Below are 13,219 nucleotides of genomic sequence, written 5' to 3' on the forward strand. Positions count from 1 at the left end.
AAGTACCGAAAGATGCAAGTTGATAAAACGAACTCTATGTTAATTTCGTCGTTACAATACCATTCCAAATTTGTTCTAAATTAACATGCGTCACGACTCACGAGGGACGCTGCTTGTACACAATTTTTTTTCCTTCGCACGAGTTTGGTTGGTGGAAGTTGTTACTTCAGATAATGTCGTGGCGGTCTCATGTGCCTACTGTATACCTATAGCGGCAACTTTATTTTATTCCTAACAACTGGACTGGGTTAGGATAGAGGTAATTGAGTAAGAAAGATGCCTATGCCTGTAGGTGGGTGTAGCTTAAAAAGGGAAAGAAGGGACCTCTTACGGAACCCACTGATTTCAATGTACAGCGAGACATACTGGGCGATTGTAAAGGGTTGTAAAAGGCGAGCAAAATACGCAAGACAGTCGGCTCAAAGAAACGAATCAAAATACAAAGGCCCGCAGAAGTAATGGCGGACACCGCTTCAGAATTATTTTTTATACTATCCGGCTTCAAGGGTCTTACAGCCCATCACAACATGTGCAGTTGCAATAAATGCCAAAAAAAAAAGGGTACGAGGCACGGCTACTTTCACCACGACCACGCCGGGGCGCGAGGAATTGAAGGAATGTAACAGGTATGCTGGTAGAGACTTCAAAATAATACCATACAATTGTTTTATATATTTATATCGTCGATATATGAATTGCAAACTAAGAGATACCTACCAAGTATAACCGTAAATGGAATATTTGCATTGAGAAATATGAAGTTAAGATACCGGAACGGGAAGAGGGTGTCATGGGTCTTTAGCCCTAACTACCAAATAATATTCAGGTTTAACAATCAATTCAAGTGAAACTCTATTAATATATATTTCTGTAATTTTTATTGAATTGTTTCGTTTGTGTTTTTTTTTAATCAAAGTGATAGTGCAATTTTCTCATGCCCGAAGTAAATATGTAATATGCTGATGTGCAAACTCTGTGTTTTTGCGGTTTTATTGTGTTAGAAGTGTCTGTGTTGTGCAGTGCTAAAATCCAGTTTTGTATGTCCTAGCGTGATTAAACTACTATCTATCTTTATTATTATTTTATATAAAGTAAAGGACCTCGCAAGTTGTGATTTTCTTTTTGTGCCTACTGAGTAATAATATAACAAACGTCAACCATTATACCAACCGGTAGATATTACTTACTCGTGCCTCCTGGGAAAAAAAAAAGGTCCCCCTAGAAATTCCTATATCTACAAGCTGCGCTACCTGTGCAACATGACAAAATCCTTCGTCCACCTTACCGAAGCTCACCGTACGCTACGCAAGCACATACTTGGTCGTCGATCAAGAAACTTAATGACCACTACCTGCTTTCTTCATTATCGCAAGAAAACGCAGCACTCCACGCAGCTCTGGAATATAAAGAGAAAGAGAGGAAGGAGGGACGCCCGATATATACGTGGGAGGACTCACTTAACGACATTCGACACTATACTTACTAACCGACCCCGATCCTATTTGGAGTACATATCTGAAAACAGAAGCAGCCTAAAAAAAAATAAGCGGAAAAAAAAATATACAAACAACCGGAAACGGACACGGAATCAGAGCCAGAGGAAACGGAAAACGGTGGCGGCACTAGCGGTAGGATATCTAATACGGAGCCCCAAGTGACCTAGCACGCTTTGATTAGATCAGAGATTACGTAATAAAGACAAGATGAAGAAGAAGACATGAAGAAGACAGGAAGAAAAAGCAGTCATATTCCCTCACAACCAAGTATTTATTACACACCAAGTATAGTATCTATCTATACCCCATGCTGACTTCACGATGCCTGTATTCGGGTCGGCTCAAAATTTCCCGTCTCTCCTACTATCCTGACTGCAAACCCTACACTCCAGTCCTATCTACTGGGTGCTCCGGTGTCTCGGGCAGGCTGCGGGCGCCTACGGAGGGGTGGCAGGGGTTGTTGCGTAATAAGCTGGTTTGCGCGCGTACTTTGTTTGATTTCGCGTTTGAGGCTTAGCCGGTGTGAGGTGACGCTGACACCTCCACTGACTCGATGCCGCTTAGGTTGAATCAGCAGAGTCATACGAGCTTACAGGACTATTTGCCTCAACTACGCCTCCCCCCTGTAGTCTCCTCTTCCTAGTCCTTGCTGCAGGATCTGCTGGCTGGAGTTACCCCTAGTATCAGTATCAGTATCAGTATAATACGACATTTTACGCCGGTCCCTGCAACTTTAGGCCTGCTTTTTTCATACATTTTTTTCACGGTTAATACGACTATTAAAATTGCCTTCAAACTTTTAAGCTAACGATTAATCGCAGTCGGATTTTGTAATTTCTTTAATTCAACTAGTTGATGTGCGTTATTTGTTTACCGAAAGACTCATTTACATGTGGAACGAATTGAAATACACGTGGATTGAGCGACTCTAGGCCGCCAACTTCTCGTTTTATACAAGTTCATTTATAATGAAATGGTACATTATCTCACTAATTAGCCTCAAGGCACCATCAACGACATTGCAATTTGTGTAGATGGAATACTAAATATAAACTCGAAATAAGTGCTGGGATAACAACATTTTGAGGGCAGACATAAATGGTTGTTAGACCGCGTTTACACTTGCCATTAGCCAAAAGAGTGAAAATTTGACACGGTCGATCGGTTCTGCTTATCAATATTCATAATAACAACCCGCTAAATGTTTACATTTTCCTGAACAAGCCGTATAGTTTCCTCAGATATTTTTAACGCGCAACGTACAGATATCGAGGAGTGATCGGTCATATTATATATACTATATATCATGTTAGGTCATTTATTAGGTACTACCTATGTATACGTTATGTTTATTTATGTATGGACCTAGGAATTGCAAGGCAAAACAAAACTCATGATGATTTTTCTATTGGCGAAAGTAACGTAAATTAGAATGTATTCTCACCATGAACCATACCAATCTATACTTATTATTAATCCCCTAGCAAAAATTTAAGTAAGAGTTTGTTCGGAGTTGTAGTTTTTTTTATGTTGGGTTTCGGACACATTTGACCAGAACCTACAGTGTGAACTTGGACTTAGTGCGAATTATCCATCTAATATTTACACAAGCCCAGTTTGTAAGCAATTCGCATTTTTACATTGCGTCTGTTCGACTCAACTCAAATCGCTCTTTATTATACAGAAGACGAAAACACTTCAGTTTTTTGTTGCAGTAATCATCTGTTTGATAATAATATAATAAATGATGTAGTGTTGTTGGCCCTGGGGCCAACTTTGAATGAGATTACTTGATAGACCATTTAGTAGCTTAATAGCCGAACTTTTACATTATACCTCGTCAGGTTATAAAAAAAAAAAAACATGGATAAAATTATATGAAGATATCATGCCCCGAAGTAATAAACAAAATGGTCTCTTAAATACGCTTAATATTGCTATTTAGCAATACCTACTTAAATTGAGGTACAATCAGCAGCAGAAGTTTTTAAGCTATAATTGATAGGGCTGGCCAGAGGATACACCAAATCGGGAGTTGTGGAAATCAAGGGTGAGGCCTTTGCCCAGCAGTGGGACACTCAGGTAGGCTAGGGAAAAAAAATATAGGGATGATAGGTACAGCTTTCTTAGAGAGCAAGTGTAGGTAATTTTGAAACAAACCGGCTGAGCATTTTCATCTATTGTTGCTTCCTAGACATTTTCAGCTACTCTAATGATACTCGATGGTCAAGTTGATCAGCGTTCGGATCTCGGACTGTAAGAAAGATAGTTTACCGTGGGACTGGCTATTAGAACGTTTATAGTTTAGCATTTCCGGTGGACGGTCGCCTTGGCAGTCTTTAATGCCTAGTAGTTCGATGTTTAGTGTAGTAGATTAAATAATACTTAATATTCTATTAATAAGCATTGATCTTGACTATACTAGGTAACATTATTTCAGTTATTCTGTTTGTACGACATAATCAAAATTTAGTGTACTTAGTAGGTAAATAGTACCTACTTAAATTATTCTATTATATTAATAAGTATAATTTATCTTGACTATATAGGTAGGTTATATGTATTATATTTGCCAATTATTCTGTTTGTAATGAGCCCCTAAGGCGAGCCAGACACTAAGAACTAAATGAATTAGGTATATTGTCATTCCTTCGTTAAATTAAATTTTGCATAGTGTATTTCATTTCAATTACGACACTTGCAATAGTTATGTGATTGGTGATTACTTAAAGATAATGATTATTCTTATTGATTCTTCCTCGCTCGCAGTAAACTCAAAATAAGGGCTCATTTAGACGGTGCGAGAACTCGCATGCGAGTTTCATTACATTGCGTCATTTGATCTGTCGGTTGAATTGATGTAACCTTAATGGTCCGCAATGTAACTAAAATCGTACGTGTTCGCGCGCCGTCTAAATGAGACCAAATCGTCAAATCTGTGTTGACAAATTCTAATTCCACATCTGTTCCGCAGAATCTACTGGAACTAGTAAACTAAATAGAGTAGACATTGTTTAACATCATAGACGCGAAGCATTTGCTAGTGAACAATAACAAATAACTTCTGCTCGTATCTAGTAGGTATATTATTGTTTTGTCAAGTAGTAAAACGGTTTGTAAGCAATTTCCAATGCAAAGACAGGGGTTTATTTACTTTGGCATCGATTTTATGCGTTACTTGTTACCTTTTGTCTGTACATTGCGTCTGTGTTGTATGTAGAGTGTAATGTCAACATATTTTCAGTGAACGGGATGTCTTAGATCTATTCATTTATTTGCGTATTTCTTTAAATTCTTTAACACCTGTGCTCACCACACTGTTGCCAAGCAATTTTCACCCCTACCAATTGTCTTCATGGTAAAAATAGCCTCATGTTTTATCACTATTAGCCTGTTAAGAAAATTGGCGGGAAATAAACTTCATTCTTTAACAAGACAAGACGCGTTCAAAATCATGTTACAAGCTGTAAATAGACAAAGTACGAGTATTGTCTATTGTTTATGGATATGGCGGTTGTACTTATGATTTAGTCTATGCAGCTATTGGCGTATATTTGTCATATGACAGACTATGTATGACTCGTATTAGTATTAAATTTCTACGCAACGAAAGGCTGTAACGAATTAATGACAGCACATTTACTGATATTGCAAATTACATATGTATCGAGAATTACGAACTTAGTAGTTACAAAAAAGAGATTTCGCACCAACATTTTTCTATTTGCTGTTTTTTTACATACAAACTTGATTTGATCATCATCTAGTTTGTATGATCATCATCAAACTATGTTTAGTAAGGGGTCGCTGTCTTAGAGCTTAGACCATAGTCAAAGTCAGAGAGATTCATTTTTTATTTTTTTATGCTACTGCCAAGTTTGGCCAGCAAGACTAATATACAGATGTAGGTACTCGTAGTGCATAATTATTATCCTTCGTATTTTTACAGAAACGTACGAACGTGTCTCGCTATTTCAGTCGGTCTCGGTAAAAAAAGTACTGACACTGATTGAAGTAGCATAACAAATACGAATGTTTCCGAGAAAATACGAAGGAAAACAATTATGCACTACATCATAAAATTCATAAATCAAATCTGTAGTATTGCAGCTATTTATTGTAAAGGCAATATGTAGGTAACTGAATAAATGTTTTCCTTAACGAACACCAGTGTCACACGGGAATATGTAACAATTTCTGTAAACGTATGTAACTGACACTATCGTTTTGTTTAGTTTGATGACGTTCCGATGATTCAGCGGCAGCTGTGGCCGATTTACACATTATGCATTGATTTAGGTTGTGACGAATAATTTCCATTCGATACACCAACTTGATTTGTCGACAAATACACATTGAATGAGTCAGCATTGAAATGTTTATTTTACAATAATAAAACACGGGTGGTTTTTGGTTTTTGCTAAATGATTTTACGAAATTGACAGAAATGCTTTGGGACCAGTAAAAGATTTGCAGCAAATCTATCGTCCCATAACAATTTTATTTTTGACTTTACGCAATCAAGGTAATTTAACAAAACAATAGGTACCATGAAAAAAAGCGTTGTAAACAGTGAAGTTTAAAACTATTCATCTTTCTGGAAAGCTAGTTAATTATAGTATTTTTCATTTTGCATGGGACAGCTGTCAATACGAAAAAATTAAATTCAATTGTACCTACGAGAGATGAGCTGTCGCCGTACCCACGCTATATGAAAAATATTATAAATATGTATAGCCTTTTGTCCTTTTGACACTCCGTTCATCGAATATTCATTTTTAATCAACTCTACACACATGTGCATTAAAAATAGGTCATTATTTATTGCCTATGCCTACTAACAAGCCCGTGTACTGCATTGCGTGCCCTTTTCTGGTATTTCCGAGATCTATTGATTTTTGTGCATATCGTCCCGGAAAGTCCACGCGATCATTATTTACGGTCAGGTCATTTACCTACCCGTTTTTTCAGCTTCACTACCGCAGTACTTATCCTTGCTCTTAGGAATTTATTTCATCGACTGTTTTGGTTATTTTGATTTTTGACGGCTCACGTCAGGTATTCACTCCTAAACTTAGTTTTAAGCCAGCAGCAATCAGCAGTAATGTCAATTTAGCATAATATAAGAAATCTTTCACTAAATCCGGCCATTTTGTTGGAAACGCCACGCATTCTAAGCCTTCGGTGTTTCAGACTACAGTCAGTTTTCCCAAATTTTCGTTGCGTTGTGTTTCCGAAACGAAAGACTTCATTTCCCATTCTAAATACCACAGACCAAAAACTGTAAAACCTCTGTTTCCTTCATATTCAGTTTGTTTACTGTAATATTTACTAAATAGTGCTGCCATCTATTGAAATGTGTGCGAGATACTGCCGCTAGCGTTACCTGGTGCCGGTAAACATTGCAACAGCTGTTACACAGATGGCGCCACTTGAATGAAAATAGGGTAGAGCCGGCAAACATTATTATTGGCGGGTTGTTTCAACGTTTCAAGGTATTGTGATACTGCATATGATGTCAATACTATTTATGTAGGGGATAGTGTTTTTAGATTTACATACTTTAAATAGCAAATGTTCGCCCAAGCGGTGCAACATATTTTTACGACTCTACGTGTTTTTTTTTGTCTGACTTGAATGTAACTACCTAACCTATGTTTATTTTATTGTATGGTCACTTTCGGCTTTACAAACTCATCACAACACACTATACAAATAAACTTATTTGCGGTTGCGACGTTAGATTTTTTTTGTAACATATCATGCACAAGATTTACTACATATTAATTCATAATAGCGTGGTAAACAAGTGTTTAGTTTCGAACACTTCTTGTCATCATCAACTTTTTTCTTTCAATATTTTTTTAATAAGTTTTCTTTGTGGTGACGTCTATGTTCGTAATTTATTGTTTAATTTCCCTATCGTAGCACAGTTTTAGTATTTTTTCAGGCATGTTGGATGCGCTTATTTATTACTGGACGTTTACATTGCAATTTTGTTTTGTCTTAGTTTACTCTCTGTAAACGAATAATAAACAAAGTAAAATTTTAGGTGTAAGGTAAATCAAATATTTTCATCGGTTTTAGTTTTAATGAAGACTTTTGAAGCCGCCACATGCTGCGTATTCTTATTGAAATTAAATTAACACACCTAGATGACGAATAATAAAAACCGGCCAAGTGCGAGTCGGACTCGCGCACGGAGGGTTCCGCACCATCAACAAAAAATAGAACAAAACAAGCAAAAAAAAAACGGTCACCCATCCAAGTACTGACCCCGCCCGACGTTGCTTAACTTCGGTCAAAAATCACGTTTGTTGTATGGGAGCCCCACTTAAATCTTTATTTTATTCTGTTTTTAGTATTTGTTGTTATAGCGGCAAAAGAAATACATCATCTGTGAAAATTTCAACTGTCTAGCTATCACGGTTCGTGAGATACAGCCTGGTGACAGACGGACGGACGGACAGCGGAGTCTTAGTAATAGGGTCCCGTTTTTACCCTTTGGGTACGGAAACCTAAAAATTGAGTTACCGCATATTTTCATACAATTTACACAATTCAAAAACATACAAAATATCAATGAACGAAGCAGCTGACCACCATTGTCACAACCACTTACGAGGCCAGCAGGGAAATCGGTCACACGTAACAAAAACCAACAATGCCAACAAAAGTAAACATCGGACATATTTGTATGGAATCGTAATATTCGTAATAAATCAGGCAGCCGTGACATTGAGCGGGATCACGGAAGCGTGTAGTATGTATGGAGTCATACACGCGAGCTAATCGCCCGTGCCTAATGGAGAAAAGGCTGGTACACATGTGAAGTATGATGCTAATATTGATGGTCAACCAAATCTTGTCAGTAGAAAAAGGCGGCAAATTTGAAAAATGTAGGCGCGAAGGGAATCCCTTCGCGGGATACCGTTCCATAGAAAATTTGAATTTCGCGCCTTTTTTACTGACAAGATTTGGTTGACCATCTATATGTCCTCGGTCTTGTAGTTTTGATAAAAGCGAAGTTTAGGTACTCTCTACTCTAGAATGTCTATGGTCTGGGCGAGGTCATGAGGTCATTGTCTTATTACAGTCTGTCCACACCAGGGATTTTCTATCACTAACGGATATTTCTATCATAGAAAATGTTTTTGAAATAATGTTTTATGAAAAGTTTTGACAACCGATCTGTACGGATATGATGGTCGTTCTTGTCTACGTGACAGCGTGATAAAACGGTACCCGTCACTTTTTTTCGCGCTCTGTTAAAAAGTGACTGATATTTTGTCACGTGGATAAAGCGATCCATAATAGGCTTGCTGGTCTACTCGGTGGTTTATGGCTTGGTGGTCTGCCTATGATGTCTGGGCATTTATTTGTATGATGAGTACTGATATTTGTTCCTGAGTCATGAGTATTTGTATATTTTGTCTATCTCTGTCCGTCGTCGATTGAGTTTGGTTCTAACACAACTTTGACTATAAATCTATGTAATTCGTCGTTTGTCGGCTCGGTGTGGACGCACCATTATGGAAATAAGTATCGACCAAAACCTTCCTCTTTTGCCCTGAATACAATATTACATACATAGTCTGATTTATGAGTTTTATGACTGTCATGATGTTGGCTCTATATTTTCTTTCCGATATCTAGGCATTTATATCGCTACATCACATTTTTCTTGGCCAACCTTAAACATAAGTGTCGCTTATAGTCTTGTTACGTGTTGTCTACTAAATATAAAACACAGAAACTGGCTAAGTGTAAGGCCTGAGTGGACGCTCGGAGCGAAGCGTTCGGCGGGGCGTGCAGCGTGGCGTCGGGCTCACAAGTGATTTGAGCAGCGTGCACTAAGGCCGCTCCTATACGTTTGCATTTGTTTGACATGCATGCCGCACGCCCCGCCCCGCTGCACGCCCAACATGAGCGTCCACTCAGGCCTTACACTAAGAGTCCGTTTAAGATAACTTTGATCGACTTGAACAGAACTAAGTGAGACAGTGTCATTATAATCGTCATATTTTCATAGAAATTTGACATTAATGATGACTTTGTCATTGCAAGTGCCTTGCACTGTTAGCTTGGTCCAACTCTAGATGGCAAGATAACAGAGACAAATTAAAAGTGGAAAAATTCACTGTCTTGGGTGGGACTTGAACCCACCACCACTGGATCACTAGTACAGTGCTCTGCCATCTGAGCTACCAAGACCGTACCCAATTCAGCGAATATTTCCACCATATATGAGCCCTAGGGAGGCTCATAGCGACATCTACCGTAAGAGTCCTACACTTCTTAAATGGCTACCAGAGTTGGGCACGGAATTGGGTACGGACTTGGTAGCTCAGATGGCAGAGCACTGTACTAGTGATTCAGTGGTCGTGGGTTCAAGTCCCACCCAAGACAGTGAATTTTTCCACTTTTAATTTATTTCGAAGCTTAATAGCATCGTTCGCAGACGTTTCTGCTTAATACAAAATTAATTTATAACAGAGACAGTCTTTGGCTAAAATCTTTGGCTAAAAACACTCGTACAGATGTAGTACATAATTGTTTTTCATCGTATTTTCTCGGAAACGTATGTAGTACGTGTTTTTCATGTCATGCTACTTCAGTCAACCTTAGTACTTTTTGTAGGTGATCATGATCAGTATACAGTTATAAAGAAAAACAATTAGAGTTCTCTCACTAAATACACCGACTTTGCGAATGTATATGTAGGTTTCTACTTTATTTATATTCTTATATTCAAAAGGACCAAAAATCAAACAAGGGCTATTTAACATACTTATAATTAGTGTACCTAATTTAGCTTAAGATTACTCTCAAACTGTCTCACAGTTTGGCGAAACATTAGATTAAGGTACTAAAATACTGTATTTTTATGTAAAAAATTTCAATAAAAAAAAAACATGTTAACTTAAATACCTAATCAGAGTTCATCTAATTTTAGTAATTTTACCATCGAAGAGGTTGAGAGACAGCGACCAAGAATCTCCTTACCTATTTTGTTTGGTCTCATTAAAGTAGATAATAATAATTTTGCACCAATGCATGTACATAAAACAATGTTTTGTTTATCACAGTAAGGCCTTTCTCTTAAATCATCTTCTTTTACGGTATCCAAAAAGACCGCTGGCGACACTTCCGTTTACTAAAGTGTGCACACCGCTTGAGTGATTCATGGTGTAATAGTAATTCATCCTAATAAAAAATGTATTTTGATGGCATTACGCAGCAAAAAACCACTTGTGAACTACTGGAGCCGTCTCAAGTATTTTATCATTGAGAATGTTAGGATATATTTATATGAGCACGTAGGTTTAAATAATAGCTACCGTGGTAGCTACGTAGTATGTTTAGTACTTAGGTACTAAGCAAACTAACACTCTTAACTGGCCATCGATGAACTAATATATGACCCACAACGCAAACCTTCTTGGGCTTACTGTGGGACTTAGTCAATCTGTGTAAGAATGTCCTGTAATATTTATTTATTTATTTTATATCTTTGCACTAATGGCATCTAATACAGATGTGGCAACAATTGGCATCTGTTTTTAAATAATTGCTGGCCATGTAGGAGCATTGAATTCAATCGATAGATCAAATTCCGCAATGTATGGCGAATTGCATGCGACAATCGGTGACGTTCGAGGAGGCCATACAACTTACGATTTCTCGTAACAGTATGAACAATACTTTTATAACTAACACGGGACTTAATCCCCGTCCCGTGCCGTCGTCATATGTCCCGTGTTAGTTATAAAAGTATGAGTGAGAATCGTGTTAGTTTAAATCAATATAGTATGAACAATGGTACTCACTCGATTTGTGTAAATAACGCCCTGACATCTTCATTTAAGTACCTAGGTAATAATGTAGGTATACATATTTGATGAGTGCACATAATACAGTATGCACTCATGGCTATCACAACAACAACAATTAGTAAACATGTCAGGAAAATCCACATGTTTTTATTTAACACCAACAAAATAATAAATTATTGTCCATTTAACGATTTTAACGTTACTTCTTTTCAACAAACAAAGCTAAAAAAGGACAATTCTAAGTTTAGTTTCTACTTAAGCAGTAGGTATGTACTTTTTTGAGATAGCGATGTGTAAGGTTGTTTAGGAATTTATAGCCTCTTTATGACATGAGTGTCGAGTGGGTGGAACATAAATACACGTTAAAATTACCTGAAATGAGTAAATTTTGGCGACGTACGTGCTTTGTTTACAAAATGTCGTCATCCCCTTGACGAGTGTAAGCTCCGCCCACATCATGTGCTATATTAAGACTAATCCGTAATTCCATACATGGTTTAAATTACTTGAGATGAAGTATTTTTACGGTACAAATACACCGTTAAATGAAGTAACTTTGCAGTTTAGTAATAATTTTTCTATTTTTAGGGTTCCGTACCTCAAAAGGGCAAAACGGCACCCTTATAGGATCACTCGTGCGTCTGTCTGTCTGTCCGATAGGAAAACCTATGAGAAATGTGCAGTCAAGCGTGAGTCGGACTTAATGTACGGAACCCTTGGAACGCGAGTCCGACTCGCACTTGGCCGGTTTTTTTTAAATAACCTTAACAGTGTTGTCAGGAACACTCCTGGGATTGGCCACTATCTCCCTTGTCTAAGTGTAAGGCCTGAGTGGACGCTCGAGTTGGGCGTGCAGCGGGGCGGGGCGTGCGGCGTGCATGTTAAACAAATGCAAGCGTATAGAAGCGGCCTTAGTGCACGCTGCTCAAATCACTTGTGAGCCCGACGCCGCGCTGCACGCCCCGCCGCACATAGGGGTAAATTCATGATCTACGGGGCCAAAATTATTTTTGCGGTTTTTTGTATTTTTTAACGTTTTACGAAGTTGAAACAACTGTTACTTGATTTTTTTTTATTTATATGGTTTTTTTTTTTTTTCAAAATTCTACTGATATGTAAAATTTTGACATCTGCACAAAAGAGGAAAAAATTAAAAATATAGTAAAATGTGTATAATAATTTATTACTGAAATAAAATCAGTTGCCATATTAAGCTACAGTCTCTGCTATGATGTTTTCTTCTTCGCTTCCAGAAGAACACTCGGGGTTCGGATCGGCAGGCAATAGCAATTCTATCGTCTCTGGCAGGAAAGTACTGTGCTTTCTTTTTTTTATTTTTCTCCTGCAGCTCAGTAAGGGGTCAGAACTCAAAAGTAAGCGATTCAAAATATCCGTGTTGCAGCTTTCTCTCGTAAACTTCCTTGCGAAATCAAGTCGATAAGATCGGAAATGCTTGTTACGCGCTTCTGCTGCTTCTTCAGTCAGCTGTCCAATGGGTAGTAACGCATTTTTTATAATAACAGAACCATGGACTAGTATTTTATGCATCGTGGGCGTCATGGGATGCCATCCGTATAATTTGACATATAGTTCTGCTGTTTCCTTTGCGTAACTGTCATATTTTTCAGAGTCAATTTTGTGGCCACTTGATATCGTCTCTAAAATTACATTTAATCTATATATCAGCTCGTAACTGATTCCAGTTATATCTGATGCTACTTTTGGATCATCAAAAAACCTTCTGCTGGTGTTTCCATCATTAGTGTTGCCGAAATTTGCCTTTGGCATATCTACCAACAAGCCAGTTTCGTTATGAAATCTTGGCGGCCTGGTCGGTTTGCTGCACTTTCAGCAACGGGAATCGCGAAAGTGCCTTCTAGCCAAGAA

The 13,219-nt window shown here is 37.9% G+C and overlaps 1 protein-coding gene across 1 annotated transcript in view; it reads left to right on the forward strand.

Moving 5' to 3' along the window:
* The window catches only part of LOC134658316 (uncharacterized), a 222,894-nt gene that overhangs the window by 154,643 nt on the left and 55,032 nt on the right, over nt 1-13,219 (forward strand). The window lies entirely within an intron of this gene.

Source organism: Cydia amplana, chromosome 22 (genome assembly GCF_948474715.1).
Source record: "Cydia amplana chromosome 22, ilCydAmpl1.1, whole genome shotgun sequence".
Taxonomy (NCBI): domain Eukaryota; kingdom Metazoa; phylum Arthropoda; class Insecta; order Lepidoptera; family Tortricidae; genus Cydia; species Cydia amplana.